Source organism: Papaver somniferum, chromosome 10 (genome assembly GCF_003573695.1).
Source record: "Papaver somniferum cultivar HN1 chromosome 10, ASM357369v1, whole genome shotgun sequence".
Classification (NCBI taxonomy): Eukaryota; Viridiplantae; Streptophyta; class Magnoliopsida; order Ranunculales; family Papaveraceae; genus Papaver; species Papaver somniferum.
Genome location: NC_039367.1, coordinates 18,335,940 through 18,342,041, shown reverse-complemented (window position 1 = coordinate 18,342,041; position 6,102 = coordinate 18,335,940).

Genomic DNA, 6,102 nt, shown 5'->3' with positions numbered 1-6,102 from the left:
GCAAGGTTATTTTTTAGGGTAAATCCCTGTGGTTTATGGTTTTCACTAGATCTCTTTACATAAAGCTTGGTGAGGTACTCGAGAAGCTAGAAGACGTTAAGAAAACAAGGGGATCAAGGATGACAAAGTCAGATGATGATCCTAAGGAAAGCGAATCACAAACTATGGAAGAAAAGGTGGCTACGCTGCAAACGGACATGAAGTCAATTCAAGTTACCCTTCAGGAGTTGAATGAATGTATTCGTTCTGATACACCCAAGATAAAGACGAAGAAAAAGAATACACCTTCACCTGAAGCTTCGGAAAAAGATGATTATGAAGAAGACGAAGAAGAAGAAGAAGAAGAAGAAGAAGAAAAAAAAAAAAAGAAGAACAAGAAGAAGAGGAAGAAGATGAGGATGAAGAGAAGAAAAGTGAGCTTCTTCAAAGTTCTACATCAACTAAACCTCATGGTAAAAATATGAAAATTGATTTTCGTGTTGATATTCCACTATACGATGGGAGTGTCGATGTAGAAAAATTGGATGATTGGATTGAACGTCTAGAGACGTATTTTTCTTTGTTTGAGTATGGTTCAAAGGAAAAGATTGCTTTCGCGACATTGAAGCTACAAAAGCATGCTCTAACCTGGTGGAAAGCTCATCAAAGACAAAACCTAGGTTAGGGAGCATTGTCGTGGAAAAGATTCAAGGCAGTTGTAAGGAAACAATTTTATCCGGTTGGCTACCTTGAGGAGAGATGGTTCAAGTGGTACAACTTGAAGCAATCATACAACCAAACCGTACAAGAATATGCTTCGGAATTTCAGAATCAAGCTATGGTTTTGGATTTAGACTTGGAAGATCATACTATCTATATGAAGTATATTTTCGGGTTCCATGAGTATATACAGAAGGAGTTGAAGATGTTTTCGGTGGATACTATCTCCGAAGCAAGTATAAAAGCTAATGCTATTGAAGGCAGGCTTAAGAAATCTGATTCAAAGGGATATACTAAGGTGAAATATGGAGGTACCACTGTGAAAGGAGGTGAAAGGAGCAAAGAAGAAGGGAAGTTTAATGACAAGGAAGGTTTGTCTTGCACCCATTGCAAGTAAACAGTTCACGTTGTTGACAAGTGTTGGGTTAAGAACCCTCATCTAACACCTAAAGGGTTGCAGATGAAAGAAGCCAAGAAGGAAGCACTAGTCGCCCAAACTCCAAAAGAAGCCACGGATTAACGGAACCCAATTCAAAGCTTTCTCTTATGACAGGGGCAAAAGAAAGACCTTCAAAATATGATCTTAGGGAGCGAATCTTCACAGTGAAGATGCAAGTCAAAACAACACTAGTTGATGTTGTTATTGACCCGGGAAGTCAGAAGAATTTACTTTCAAATTATTTGGTGCAGAATTTAGGATTGAAGACTATCAAACATCCAAAACCATACCCTTTAGGATGGCTTCAAAAGGAAGGAAGCTTACAAGTTTAACAGCAGTGCACGTTCAAATTTTCTCTAGATGAGTCATATATTGACGAAGTTACATGCGACGTAGTTCCTTTGGATGTATGCCAGGTAGTACTAGGTAGTCCTTACCTATGGGATAGAGATGCAACTCTATACATGAGGGAACAAAAGTACACCTTTACCAAAGATGGAGAAATTTTTGTGATTCGAGCTATTGATTCTCCTCTTGAAGGAGCAAGCTTGATCACATCCACTCAGGCTAAGCGGTTGGTGAATGCTAGCACAAAGTTCATTCTCCTTGTGATCCGTTCTCTTGAGGAGAAGCCGAATAGAGTTTGTTTGGAAGCCTTGACTGCACAGCAAGAAGACGACCTAGAAGGTTGAAGTTGAAATACAAGGATTTATTTTCTGATGTCACAGGATTACCGCCCAAAAGGAGTGTGGAGCATGAAATCATGTTGACCGAGGAGAGTTCTCTGCCTAATGTAGGTCTCTATCACACGACCGTCGAGGAATCCGATGAGATCAAGAAACAAGTCCAAGAACTCCTAGAATTATGAATGATAGTGCCAAGTGCTTCACCTTGTGGATCAGCGGTATTGTTGGTACCAAAGAAAGATGGAGGCTGGCGTATGTGTATTGATTATAGAGCATTGAACAAGATTACTATCAAGAATCGTTATCCTCTACCTAGGATAAACGACATGATGGATCAATTGGAAAAAGATCGAGTCTTTACGAAGTTGGATTTGAAATTCGGATGCCACCATATGAGAGTCCGAGAAGATGATACATGGAAAACTGCTTTCAAAACCAAACAAGGCTTGTTCGAATGGTTGTTGATGCCTTTTGGTTTGTGTAATGCTCCAGCGACGTTTATGCGTTTGATGAATGATTTGTTACGACCTTTTATAGAATATTTTGTGATTGTTTACTTGGATGATATCCTAATATACAACAGAACTTGAGAAGAGCATCTCGTTTATGTTGAGAAAGTGTTTAAAGTGTTACATGAAGGCCAGCTGAAGTTGAACGTAAAGAAGTGTGAGTTTGGGAAGGAGGATTTGGTGTGTCTCGGTTTCATTGTTGGTGGTGGACAACAGAAGATTGATCCAAGGAAGGTTGAAGTGATCACTAAGTGGCCTAGAACTAGTACCGTAGCTGAAATCAGAAGTTTCTTAGGGGCTTGCACCTATTTGCGTAAGTTTATCCGTCATTTTTCGAGTATTGCAGGACCATTACATGGTTTCACAGGATCTAAGGAAAAGTTTGAATGACAGCAAACCCATGAAGACGCTTTTCAGTTACTAAAAAGGAAGATTTCAGAAGCACCAGTATTGGCATTGCCTAACTTACAACGCACTTTTGAAGTTGAGACCGACGCTTCTAACTATGCGTTGGGGGGAGTGTTGTTACAAGATGTTAAACCAGTGGAGTACCATTCATAATTGTTCTCAGGTTCTATTAATAACTACGCACCTTATGACAAAGAATTTTATGCTTTATATCAATGTATCAAGCATTGGCGAGTGTATCTCTTAGGTAAGGAAGTAGTGGTACATTCAGATCACATACCATTGGAGTATCTATACGCACAGACAAAACTACAACAAGCCCGACACATGAAGTGGATGTCTTACTTGATGAGTTTCAACATTCTCATTAGGTACAATAAGGGAGTAACAAACAAGTTGGAATATATGTTGTCTCGTCCACTAGTATGAGCATTAATGGTGGCCATGATATTCAGCCAATTGTTCCTCAAGAGTATGCAACATCATACGCATCTAGAAAGGACTCCAAGAAGGTGTTAGAAGGTGTAAAGAGTGGTTTGAAAGGCGAGTTTGAACTCCAAGATGGATTGTTATATAAAGGAACCTAGTCTGCCCGGCGAAGTTCTCATACCCGAGAATTTCTGCCGGAGTTTGTAAACTCTGCCCGGTAACTTAAGTCCGCGAACCTAGTCTGCGAACTTGAGAAGGGTATATATCTGAAGATAATTTTTGAACTTAAACTTAAAAATACTAAGGAATGCAGTTTGCAAACCGTGGCTATAAAAGTTCATGAACCGATTCAAGTGAATCAAATCATCTTTGCTACAATTGTGTCTTGTGTAGTACATAAGATTTCCTTGCAATTGAAAAACTCTCTAACTATTTCATTTGAAGTCATTTGAACTAGTTATGGTGAAGAAGAATATGGTTGATATGAAATGCTCATGATGCTAACCATTTGGTTAACTATTGTTGAAACAACAAGTGCATACGTTTGGGTATGGTTAACAAACCTAGAAGCGTGCATTGTCAAGTGTGTGTAACAAGCTAAGTTTTCGATCTAACGGTTGAGAAATATTAGCTTGAATCTAAATCAGGTTTTCATCTAACGATAAATATTGAATGCTTTGTTACTAAGCTAACATTGATTGCAAACCCTGATTTGAAAGACTATATAAAGGAGACATCTAATATTGTGCAAAACTAATCCCCACACCTTACTTGTGATACTAGTTTGCATACTAGAGTCGATTCTCCTTTAACCTCTGGTTTTCTTTTCTCAAACCGGGTTAACAACTTAAAGACTTCATTGGGATTGTGAAGCCAGACCGATACCACTTTTATCGTAGTTGCGTGATCTGATCTTGCATATTCTATTTCACGAGTACAATCAGATTGATTGGCTTGAGATTGATATCTCCGATAGGCAAGATATAAAAAGTAATCACAAACGTCTTCGTCTCATCGTTTGTGATTCCACAACATCTTGTTTCACTACCATACGATTAAGATTGTTGTGAGGTGATTGATAACTCTAGGCTGTTCTTCGGGAATATAAGACCGGATTATAAATTGGTTCCTGTTCACCTTGATTATTATCAAAAGACGGAAGAAAACCTTTAGGTTTTATATGTGGGAGACAGATTGATCCTTTGATAGACTTGTGATAGGGTGTAGAATACATCCTATTTATTATCTATTGTTTATGCTTTCTCTGCTATTTTTCTTGTAAATTATGTATTTTATGCATGTTTTTGAGTTATTAGGTATTTTGGAGTCGCACGGAGGAAAAGAATAATAAAACACCCAATTTGTGCGAAATGCGCAATATTGTCATTTCATAGGCGAAAACTATCTAGAGTCCATTCAGTGTTAAGGGGAAACCCACTTAAGTGTTTAAAGCACCCGGTTAGACACTCATAGCACCTATGTATTACGCTAGCTGGGGATGTCATTGGGCGGCCCATAAGAGTACCAAGATCCGGACTCAGTCCCAATTCTTAAACCTAGAATCGAGATACAGTTTTCTCATTCATTTGAATCTGAAATTGAGAAAGAAATCAGGCAGCAGGTGCTGCACTTATTGCCGATAAGGGATCGAGAAATAGACAGAGAATTGAGAGATGATAAAAGGCCGCTGCAATTGCGAATGAAGATATAGATATTCTGGTAGTGATTGAACTTAAGAGGGATTGGTGATGGAATTGATATGGATTTTCTAGAGAAGATCGAGAAAAGGGTTTGTTAAGAGCTGAGAAGAAGAAATTGATGAATAACATGAGAGAATTTGATAATTTCAGAAATTAGGATTCGAAGAAATTGGGGTTATTGCTTCCGGTTCTGAAGAATGAATGGCGCTGTTGGTTGTTGCTGCTATGAGAAAGAAAAGAGACTTGAAGACTCAGATGGAGGATGAAATTGAGGGTTCTGTGGATGAATCGGATCAAGAATGAAATGGAAGAAGGCGATTTGGTGCTGCTGTTGAATCCGGAAGAATAAATGGATATGGGGATCGTCTCTGCGGTTGAATCCCGAGTCTGTGATGATTTAAAGTAATGGGTTTTTATTGAATTCGCTGTTGGTGGTAGTTGTTGCTATAGAAGCAAAGATGGTGATGAAGTTCGAAGAAATTAGGGCTTGATGCTGAATTGAAATAGAAGAATTGGGGATTTTTTGTGAATCTAAGATGGGCACTGTATTCAGCCAGGAATGGTTGTCGTGTTACATAAACTGGAGCTACAAAGAAGCAGAAGATGTTGAAACTGCAGATGGAATTAACATGGTGGTCTGAGATGGATGAAGGTGAATGAATGTTGCAGAGAATGGGCTATGTGGTGATGTAGCCTGAATGGTGAACTGAGCTGCTTCTGAGAAGTAATGGGTTGTGTTTGAAATTTAATGAACTGCTAGATGTATGATAGGATTGTGCAGGAATTGAAGCACAAAGAGGCCTGAATTTGGCCTGAAAATGCCCAGAAAACAGAGGAAACTATGTCGAATTTTCTACTCTAAGGAGTCGACTCGGTGCCAGCGATGACCGTTCCAGACGAGTTCGATGACCGATCCATCCATGTGACTCACTAATTCAGCCTACTAAGACCGAGTCAGAGCAGCTGATTCAGTAGCTGACTATCCTACCTTGACCCAGTTGACTGACAACTTGACCAGTTTGACTGTTAATTGTAACGACGACGGGACAGAATATTCTGTCAGCAGTGATGAAGATTCCAGCGACCGAAAGGGAGCTTTCCGGTGCCGTATTCCGGTGGTACCAGTGAATTTCCGACGACTCAATTAATGAAGAATTTTCTAGACTCATCTAGACTCATGGGTTTGAAGAATTGGGCTTGGATTTGGAAAGAGAAGATGGAAGAGTTTTACA